The sequence below is a fragment of the Lontra canadensis genome, unplaced genomic scaffold (genome assembly GCF_010015895.1).
Source record: "Lontra canadensis isolate GAN:19392208 unplaced genomic scaffold, GSC_riverotter_1.0 scaffold47, whole genome shotgun sequence".
NCBI lineage: Eukaryota > Metazoa > Chordata > Mammalia > Carnivora > Mustelidae > Lontra > Lontra canadensis.
The window spans coordinates 13,645,096-13,656,559 of record NW_022631041.1 but is presented as its reverse complement, the minus strand read 5'-3'; the positions used below and the strand labels follow the sequence as shown (position 1 = coordinate 13,656,559).

The 11,464-nt window shown below is 36.9% G+C and overlaps 1 pseudogene; it reads left to right on the top strand.

Moving 5' to 3' along the window:
• LOC116876711 overlaps positions 1-10,991 on the top strand; it is a 30,017-nt pseudogene extending 19,026 nt beyond the window's left edge.
• The last annotated feature ends 473 nt before the right edge of the window (positions 10,992-11,464 follow it).

Genomic DNA, 11,464 nt, shown 5'->3' with positions numbered 1-11,464 from the left:
AAAAAAAAAAAAAAAAAAAAAAAAAAAAAAAAACACAATGGGAAACAAAAGTATGCAGGTAAACTTTGGTATTCTCTGCTTTCATTCAGTATCAAATTCACATAGGAATTTGATAGTTAAAAAAAATCTTGAAGTAGGGGCACCTGAGTGGCTTAGTGGGTTAAGCCTCTGCCTTTGGCTTAGGCCATGATCTCAGGGTCCTGGGATTGAGCCCTGCATGGGTGGGGGGGTGGGGGGGTGGGGGGTCTCTGCTCAGCAGGGAACCTGCTCCCCCCCTGCCCCGCCTGCCTCTCTGCCTACTTGTGATCTCTCTCTCTGTCATATAAATAAATAAAATCTTAAAAAAATTGAAATATCCAGACTACTATTTGTAATTTTTCTTGTTATTGTCTCACATTACCTAGCTAATTTCTTGAGGACATTTCTGCTAGGCCCCATATCACAGTCTCCGAAAGACTTTTGTAGCTCTGATAGAGTTTCCAGTGTTTAAAAAAATAAAACATCATGCAATTTTTAAAAATAAGGGGCTGGTCTTGGTTTCAAAATATATGAAGTTATTGGACAATATCCAGAGACTGTATGCCATGAATATGTCTCTCTTTTCCTCTGGTTAAATAGCTTTTCCTCCCACATTTTGCTAGGCATATAATGGTCCTATTAATTAAGCTTGCTCATAGTTTCCCTCTTGTTTATTGTTCTTTCCTGCACCATCGCTGCACCTGTGTAAAATATAAGCTGTTTTGAAGACACAGATCAAAGGTGAATTCCTCCATAAAGCCTTTCCTGATTCTCGAGTAGGAATTGATCTTTCCCTCCTTTGATTTTCTGAAAATTTTTAACCTATTTAGTGCAAAATGCATTCCTTCCTCCTTCAGCTTTTGGTGGCAGCTGATGTTCCCTGGTTTATGGGCCACATCCCTCTAATCAGCCTCCATAGTCACACTGCCTTCTTCTCTTCTGTGTCAAAACATCGTCTGCCTTGTGTTGTTTTTAAAGATTTTTTATTTATTCATTTGACAGAGAGATATCATAAGTAGGCAGAGAGGCAGGCAGAGAGAGAGGAAGGGAAGCAGGCTCCCTGCTGAGCAGAGAGCCCGATGCAGGACTCGATCCCAGGACCCCGGGACCATGACCTGAGCCGAAGGCAGAGGCTTTAATCCACTGAGCCACCCTGGCGTCCCTGTTTTGTCTTGTTTTAATGGCCATTAGTGCTTGCATTTTTTGGCCCATGCAGATAACCCAGAATAATTTTCCCATCTCAAGAATCGTAACTTGGACTATAAAGATCCTTTTTCCTTAAAAGTAACATTTACAGGTTCCAGGGATTAGAGCCTTAGTATTCAGCCTACAATAAAGATCAACTAGACATGCTCCTCTGGATGGTTTTACTCCCCTCTGCATAGTTTGTGAAGAAATTAATTACTATTCTGATTTGACAGGTGAGACCACTGAAGTCCCAGACATTGGGTGACTTACCTAAAGTTACATGTAGTCAGTGGTTAGATAATTGATTCAAACCTAGATCTGTCTGGCTCCAACTTGATTTTGTTCTTCCATTATATCCTAGCTTTTTAAGTCCTAGACACACAGTAGATTCCTAATAAATGTTTGTTGATACAAAAGAAAACTGTTAGCAAGATTTTGAAGTTTGCTGCTTTATCATTTTGTCACCATTTCTAAAAGTTTATTGATTTTTAAAGCACTTGTATATATCAGATGTCTCTTCAGAAAGTGTTTTCAAACACAAGTGCAGTGTTGTCTCCAAATGGATTATCACTGAGAATTAGAGGCAGTTTTGTCAAGGTAATTCAACATAAGGGATGTCAAGATTTCATGTAGCAAATAAAAAAAAAGAATCGAAATTTGAGAGGATGAAAATACGTACCAAAGTTGTTAGTCTACAAAGCCTGAAAACACACCGCTGCAATACAATCCAGGATGATTGGGAATCAGCTAGATTATCTCTGTGAAGTAATGACATTTCTGAACATAAGGTTAAAACTCAAACAATGTTACATATTTGCCCTTATTTCCCCTAAGTCCTAGATCCTTGTAAAACAGTATTATGGGGCTCTGATAATACAGTATATGTTTTCTAGGGAACATTTTAAAAACTTCATTTGGTGAAGTGATTTTTAAAACTTCAGGAAGCACCAATGGTCACTTCCACTCCACTAGTTTATGCTGCTTACATTAAAAACACCGGTTTTCTGGGCGCCTGGGTGGCTCAGTGGGTTAAAGCCTCTGCCTTCAGCTCAGGTCATGATCCCAGAGGCCTGGGATCTCGAGCCCTCATCGGGCTCTCTGCTCAGCAGGGAGCCTGCTTCCTCCTCTCTCCCTGCCTGCTTCTCTGTGATCTCTGCCTGTCAAATAAATAAATAAAATCTTTACAAAAACAAAAACACCGGTTTTCTTGGCCCATAAATGCAGGTATTGTCTGTCGCTGATGTAACAAGTTACTACAGATTCAACACAGACTTACCATGAGAGCTGCTTATTATGTTACAGTTCTGTAAGTCAGAAGCCTACACACATTGCTCATCTCATTCTCTACTTCTGGTTTCAAAGAGCCAAGTTTTTGGCAGGACTGCACTGCTTTTTAGAGATTTTGGATTTTAATTTACTTTCAAGCTAGTTCAGGATGCGCCAGAATTCAGTTTTCTGTGGCCGTCAAACTGATGTTCCCGCTTCTTTGCTCACTGCTGACTAGGAGTAACCCATGTCTTCTAGAAGCTGCCTGCATTTCTTGGGTCGTAGCTCCCTTCCTCCATATTCAAAGACAAGCAATTGTGGATTGAGTTCTTCTCATGCTTTCACTATCTCTGACATCCCTTTTGGTCTCATTGCTCCTCTGCTGTCTTCCACCACATATTTTGACTGACTTCTATTTTCCTCTTCTAATTTTAAGGGCCCTTGTGATTATATTAAGTCTACCAGGATAAACTCTCTTTCTTAAGGTCAGTTGGTTCATAATCTGAATTTAATCTGCAAAGTCCCTTTACAGAAATAACTAGAGTAGTATTTGATTGAATAACCAGCTATAGGAATCTTTGGAGAACAATTTTCTTTTTAAGATTTTATTTATTTATTTGAGAGAGAGAGAGAGAAAGGGAGAGAGAGACAAGTGGGGGTGGGGAGAGGGAGAAGCAGGCTCCCTGCTGAGCAGAGAGCCTAATTCGAGGCTCCATCCCAGGACTCTGGGATCATGACTTGAGCTGAAGGCAGATGCTTAACTGACTGAGCCACCCAGGTGCCCCTGGAGAACATTTTTAGAATTATTCCTAAAGCAAGGTTTAGAGTCTCAACTAAAGTGTACTTTTATTCTTAATTCTCAATTTCTAGCTTTCAAAGATCAAATTACTCAGTAAGGAATTAACAGTACCAGAAACATGGCATTAACTGCCTATTTTCCTGAATAGAGCTGAAGGATAGAATATTTGAAGGTTCAGACACACTTATGCAGCCACATTTCCATTTCATATATGAATACTACTAGATGGGAAGCAAAGGTTAGACTTAGTTTTTTTTTTAAAATCACTTATTGTCAAAAGCTTGTATGTCTAATGCACTAGAGATAATAAACATGCACTATGTTCAAATGGAAAAAGAAAAAAAGTACTCACCAAAATCTTTAAGATAAGGATTGACAGAACCAGGTGCTTACTGACAAAGGATAATAAAATACTTTTCTCTAAGAGGTAGGTCACCTCAGTATTATCAAGTGTCTTAACTTGGAGACAAGTCTTCTATTCCTTTCAGTTGCTGGTTTGGAGGCATTCTAGGTGATGATAAGGGAACCTTCTCTAAGAGCCAATTAGACATTGAAAGATAACTCTTGATGTGATAATTTAATTATTTCATTTACTAACATAGAAAAACATCGTACCACTCAAGAACCTGATTATATTACCCCATCTTAGTTTCTTGAAGTGAATGTTCTTATAAACAGAGTAAGAGTGCAAGTGATGTGGGAACAAAGCTTTTTAAGAGCCGGTGATTTTCCTCTCCACTTAATTTCCCTTCAGCTGGCTGGACACTGAGTTTCAGATAGCAAGGAGGTGTGAGGGGATGAGTGAGCCACAAGAGGGAGGGAGCCTAAGTCACTGGATCCCCACATGGAGAAGACCTCCTATCAACAAGGAACACCTGCACTGGATGGTTAGGTGAGTTAGAAATACATTCTATTGTGTTTAGGTCTTTATACCCTTTGGATCTGTTCTTTTATCCTCCTCTGGAATTCATAGCATCAACTTCATGTGGCAAGTTCTCCACTCTCTTGACACTTTACATTGCATAAATCCTTATCACTCTCAAACTGTTTTCAAGGATATTGTTTATGTTATAAAGATCAAGAGTATATTTTAGAACTCAGAGCTGAGAAATTGAAACAAATACTGAAATACATTGTGCATTATTTCACCAGGAGCAAAGCATGTTAACCTTGTTTTGTTTTGCTTTGTAGTTTTAATAATGGAAGGGCTACAGAGCAAAGAGTAAAATTAAGAGTAGTTAAAAAAAAAATACATGGCCAAGAATTATTATTTCGTACAAGTTTAACTCAATAGAATTCTCAGCATGAAATTAAATTCAAGATGAAGGGAAGGAAAACACAGACCTCCTTTTAGGTAGAGAGGGTCTATATTTAGAGATTTATTATAATGCAGAGTTTAAACATGCTCACATTTGCCATGTTGTCCTTCTGAAAAGTGAAGGTAATTTTTTGGGTCCCAGTAAAGCACATCAGTGAGTGCTAGTACCTAAAGTCATGGGTCCATGCTGATTTTATGACTCATTCAGTTGGGTAATTCTTTCTTACAAATTTCTCATTTGAACAAAAGATATGGGCAATAACAAGAGAAAATCTGAAGCTGATCCATATACGACAGAGTTATCAAATGTAAATAACAGAATTGGGCTGACACCTGGGAAGAAAAACAGGACCAACAGGATAAATCATTGTTAGTAATAATTATATTAACGTTCAAATTGCTACTACTTACAGCATCTTTTACATCTGTAATTTCTCAGCAAGCATAGCTGTGATTATTTTACATTATAAATGTATCAGAAAACAAGCTTAGAGAGGTTTCCAACAAACAAGCCAATGTCATATAGCTTCTTTGCTCAAGCTTCAGAATTAGGAATTGTTTCCAAGTCCTAACATTATTTTAAAAATATCTTGATTAGGAATCTCTGATTCACCATAATAACCATCAACAAAGATAACTGATAAACTACTATGTCCCAATAATTTTAGGATGCTTTTCATTGTGCTCATTTCCATTAGTGTTTTTACTAATTCTTGTCAACATCCCTGGCCTCAAATAAAAAAGATAACACTACTGTGGCAGTGTTTTTTTGAAAATAGAGTTAACCCCTCTGAAAAATGACAGATTCCTGTTTTAAAAACAGAACCATTTGGACATAAACAAAATTACATTCTAAAATAAATGTAAAGAATCAGTGTTTCAAACTTTTTCATTTAATAACTGCAATATCCAGATTAAATGCTTTTCCTGACTTAAAAGTTTTTTTAAGTCAGTTAATATACTATTTCTAGTGTATATTATTTAAAAAGTAGTAAGAATTTTAAGAAAAATATTTTACAAAGAAAACAGAGCAAATATAATTTGTAACCATAGTCTCTCCTTAATCTAAATTTAGTCTTTCATAAATGATACTTACACTTACCATTATTTACAAAATCATGTAATTGATTATTTTTAGAAGACAATGAACATTTCTGTAAATGGAGGCAAATTGTATTATGTTTACACAACACTGGGTTACAGTTAACTGCAAGGAGACTGATGAAGGTGATGGGAACTTAGATTCAAATAATTAATCAGAATGTTCATTAGGAAAACAGTTTTCATAATTTGATTACTAAATCACATCATTTTAATACTATTTATTCAAGTCACATAATAATTTATTGTTGTACAAGAAACAATGGTGATATGTTGCAGGTGTAGAAGACATGTTGGAGAAACAAGGTGTAGGTCTCTGTTCTCATACTGCTTACTTTCTGATAAAGACAAACAGGTGGGGTGTCTGGGTGGCTCAGTAGGTTAAGCGTCTGCCTTCCGCTTAGGTCATGATCCCAGGATCCTGGGATGGAGCCTTACTTTGGTTTCCTTGCTCAGCGGGAAGCCTGCTTCTCCCTCTGCCTCTGCCCCTCCCCACTTATGCTGTCTCTTGCTCACTCTATCTTAAATAAATAAATAAATAATAAATAAGACAAACAGAAAAGGAAGCAAGAAAATAGAGAAAGGAAGGAGGGACAAAGAATAAAAAGTGACTATTAAATGTTGACTGAATTAATTAAAAAATAATAAAAAAAGAAATGTACAAGTGAATACTAATGAAAATATTCTCAATAGATTAGTCGGGCTTTAATCAAGGAAACAGAGCCACTATGAGTATTATGCACTCAGGAATTTATCATCAGAATGAGACATTAGTAAGTATCTACAAAGGGGAGCTGGAAGATTGTAAGTCATTATAAGTCACTAAGTCAGTGGTCAAAAAGAAGAGAAAAATTCAGAGTGAGGATACACTGGGACCCCCAGCCCCTCCACAACTGTCTTTCTCTGCCTCCTACTATGGTGAGTTTGATGACTTTAGGGAGTTGATGGCTGCTGATTCATTGGTCCAAATCTTATGCAAATTTCTATTGTGACCAATACCAAGCTGGAACTATACAGGGAAAATGATTCTGGGAACCATAGTTCCAGATTAGCCAACATTCCCATTGGGATCCTTTGAGTGTACATAATTTCACTTTTATCTGTGCTATGTGGTATCTATATTTCCTATTTATAATGTATTATTTCCCAAATAAAGTCATAAGCAAAATAATTACTTTTGGAAATGATGTTAAAATCAAAGTAAGTACAGAGCTATAAAGTTAGAAAATCCTCTTTGAGTCTCCTCTTGGTAATTTTGCATGTTGCTCTGTGTATTCATCTAGTGCTTTGCACTTGGCAAATATCATTTCAAATTCTCATGAAATCCTCATAGGTAGTTGCAATTTGCCAGAGCATTTCTCTCCTGCTTTTCTAAAAGTAAAAGAAAGGAAGAAAGGAAGAAAGAAAGACAATTAAGTGAAAATGTATGCAAATGTCCGTGTTGAGGTGAAGCCCCACAAGATGCTAGCCTGATGACCAATCTACTCACTGGTCTATGCAGTGAAAACAATTTTCTCTGCTGCAGAAAGCCAGAATAGATATCAAGGGGTGGCATCAGTTGATCTGTAAGTGTAATACTTACTCTTTACTTAAATGCATGAAATAGATCTATACAATTCAGATCATTTTTCTAGAGAATGTTAAGGACTGACAACCACATCCAAAACTCTGGCAATCTTCATAGCACAAAAATAACTCATTGCACACTTTAAAGTGAGTGGGCTTGCACATGATTTAATAAGTGCAATTTTGGATGTTTCAGTATGAATTGCCTTTATTTTAGCAATTTTCTGGAGCCCAACTATGCCATTTATATTATTTCATCCTCTGATAATCTATAGCCATCCAAAGTGAACTAGTTTGATTTTTTTCAACATGACTAATCTATTGTATTTAAATAGTACTTATAATGAAAACAAAGCAATTTAAATTGGAAAGTATTAAAAAAATAAATTGGAAAGTATTTGACTTTGAAGACAAACGCTTAAAGCTGATGTAGTTAAAATAAACAGAAATTATTATATTTCCAAATCTAACATCATCAAAATCCTGTAAGATGATATAATCAATGGAACACTTTAAATTGACAGTTGCTCTAAAATTGAAATGGAGAAATACAGTGTTTTCTTCTAAAGAATTACTACTTTAAGGTCAGACTATTTTTTTCCTCTCCATCTATCAAGTAGATTTAGAGTGTGTATTAAAATGAAAGTAACCTATATATATCAAGTTTAGAGATGGATGGGAAAATGCCTCAAGAGGATGAAAATTGCATATCAAAGTCAATAATTTTACTAAAATGTGGAGCTTCAAGTAAAAAAGTACGTTAGCAAACTTACTAGTTAGGTGCTTACTGCTTTATTCTTTGGTTAACAGCCGGAAACCATTATTCCTTTTGTTAGTAATAAAAAAACAATGTCTGTACAAGTTGTTGGCAGTGACCCTCCCTGGAGTAAAAATAATCTACACAGTGGATGTCTTTGAGTAAAATACTAAGAAAATGCGTATTTGGAAAAGTGTAATATGGAAATGATCACACCAGAGGAAGAAAGTTGACAATAACCAAAGTTTGATCCTCTGGGTTTTTTTGTTTTGTTCCTATTTTTTTTTGTTGTTGTTGTTGTTTTGCTTTGTTTTTTGTTTTGCTTTGTTTTGTTTTTATTAACATATAATGTATTATTTGTCCGAGAGGTACAGGTCTGCGAATCATCAGGCTTACATATTTCACAGCACTCACCATAGCACATCCCCTCCCCAATGTCCATAACCCAACCACCCAATCCCTCCCTCCCTACCTCCAGCAACCTTCCCTTTGTTTCCTGAAATTAAGAGTCTCTTATGATTTGTCTCCCTCCCGCTCCCATCTTGTTTCATTTTTTCCTTCCCTTCCCCCCACACACTCCCTCCCTGCCTCTCAAATTCCTCATATTGGAGAGATCTGCTGTTTTTATAGGGAGCATTCGGTCTCACAATTATAGTTCTGTATTCCGTAGTGATAGTGACAATGAAGATGTCTTCATTAATACCAAAGAACATAAAGCTGGATTAATATATTAAACAAGTTTCAAAAACTGCATTAGGTTTAGTTTCTTCATCCATAAATATGGATTAATTCTTACTTCTAAGAATTGTGAAAATTAAATGAAATAATCCATGAGAAAATATCGAACATCTATTGATACTTGGTGTGTGTACCCTAAGTGATTATTTTCTTCCCTTTTTTCTTGAGGTTTACTAATTATGGCACAATTTACAAATTACTTACTTGCTAAAGAGGATGCACTCCAGTTTATAAAGAACCAGTAGGAATTCTGAGAACAAATGTCAGATGGCCTTACATATAACCCATTTTCATTTCTAATACACCAACTTTTTTCCTTCCTAAAGCAGGAAAGATTACTGTCACAGGATTTAAAAAAAAAAAAAAAGTCACTACTCTCTAAGACCTTTGTAAGACCTGTATTTCCTAACTCCCAATGTAGGCTACCACTTAAAATTATTTGACAAAACTGGGAACTATAATCCATTTATCCTGGTGTGATTTCTGTGTCTCTCACCACCTTTTCTATTCACTGACCAAGATGGCCTTAACATTCCCCTCAGCTTGACTATATTTTGGGCAGGTCTCTTCCTGACTATAGGCCCTTAACCTCCCTTTTCTTAGAGTGGTTACTTTAAATGCTCGTAATTGCAAATTCTTTCTCTACGCTTTTGAAATGTAGATAAATCCTCTCCCAGCCTCTAACCAGTTTTACAACCCAGGAATGTCTTTTTCAAGGACCTGGGAGTCATCTCTGAAGCATAACCATCAAGAAAGATAGGACCCCTGTCTCCCATTGGAGAATAGAAGCCTAAGTTGATAAGTGCCTATTAGCAAATGCAGGTGGCTTAATCACAAAGATTTTCAAACTCAGTATTGATTCAGTGTACTGGACACATTCCACTGACCAACCTCCAGTACTTTTTCACTAGCTTATCTCAGCATTTACAATCCCTCTTACTTTTTTTGTTTTTTAAGATTTATAAAATTTATTCATTACAGAGAGTGAGAGATGAGTGGGGGGGAAGGTGCAAAAGGAGAAGGAAAATCAGACTCCAGGCTGAGCAGGGAGCCCCATGCGGGGCTTGATGCCAGGACTGACCTGAGCCAAAGGCAGACACTGAACCAGCTGAGCCACCCAGGAGACCCTCCCTCCAATCTTTTGATTCAGGGAAGTAGAGTTCAGTCTTTCTCCCCTGTAGCAAGTCAAAGGGTCTTCATTTGCCTGCTTAACTCTGGTGCAAGTTTTCTTTGATAGTTCCCTTCTTACCGAGTAAGTTCTGTAGCTCATAATTAAAATAACAACCTTGCCACTATTGTCAACTCATTTTGCCCTCTTTTGCTCAAACCCCAAATCCATATAATCAGCCCCTTCAGTGCTTTGTTTGGAGAAAAACACACATCCAGCTGACTCACTTCACCCTGATGCTGTTGACCTCAAGTTCTAGAACACAAAAAACAACCTCAAGGAATACTGATTTATAGAGTAAAGCCCCAATTTTGTTAATGTACAATAAGGAATGTATCTTTCCACTTACCAGAAAGCATGTTAACAAGGCACGTTAACCTCTAATATCTCCTCCACGGACAATCTTCTATAGAGAACTGTGATGCTGAGACGTTCTTCCTCTCCCAAGACCAGAGTTGGTTCTCTCCCCTTGGTGCATTCTGGGAACTCAGGGGAGCCCCCTGCTGCTGTAGCCTGAGGGAAGCAAGAAGAGTTGGAGAGACCCCTGCCCACCCATTCACCTATACCCCTCTTGGGTTCACCATACAGCCAGCTTCTTCAAAGTGGTACAATTAAAGGGACTACATCTCCATTAAATTTTGTGAAGACAGTAAAGATATTAATGTAAATTTAGAAAAATCCAACCTTACACTCACTTGTTTTAGAGGAAGTGATAATTTTAAACATTTACATTAAATTGATCTTTTTCACTGGATTGGTCCAAATGATTCCAAGCGTAAAAGAATAGATCAATTTTACATTGTTTACAAAAGGCGAATTTGGTCAGTCATGGCCAAGGTTAACCAAAAAAAAAAGCAAAACTTAATTGGTTTAGTGTGGACTTCAACATTGGAAAGACTGGGAAGATGATTCAGATGAAGACACATGGAATTTTGATCACTTCTCTGAGATGAAGAACAACATGGGTGGTGATTAGGATGTAGATTTATCAGTAGCTGGAGCAGGTGATGATTCACAAGACAGCGATGATGCCAGCTCTGGAGTAAGGAATGCTGTCATCACCAGATTTTGAGAATGAAAAATCACTTCTCTGCAAGCTTTCATAATTGAGAGAATTCCTGAGTCAGTAGCTCTAAAAGCAGATGCTGTATTTGCCTCTGTTAACCCATTTTTCTACGTGTCTTTTTTAAAAGGCTTCACCAAGGGTTGCTCTGTATCACTGAATGGGGCAATTCTAAGTCAGCTAAGGCAATAACTTTATGCATGAACTTTTCCTGGACTTCCATGATACTGTTGAAGTCCTAGGCAATTGATAACAGCCATTGTGATAAATAAAAGCATTTTATCTCAGTCTTCTTTACTTCATAATACAGATACTGACATGACAGGAAGCTCTTGGCTTAGAAGAAAAATAACTAAATTCTGGGTTTTAGAACATGGAATCAAAATGACTAATGAAACAAACTGTTTGATACCTTAAACTGGTACATGTTCCTTTGGTATAGCCTCCAGAATTATTAATGTTTTATTTTTCAAAAAATTTAC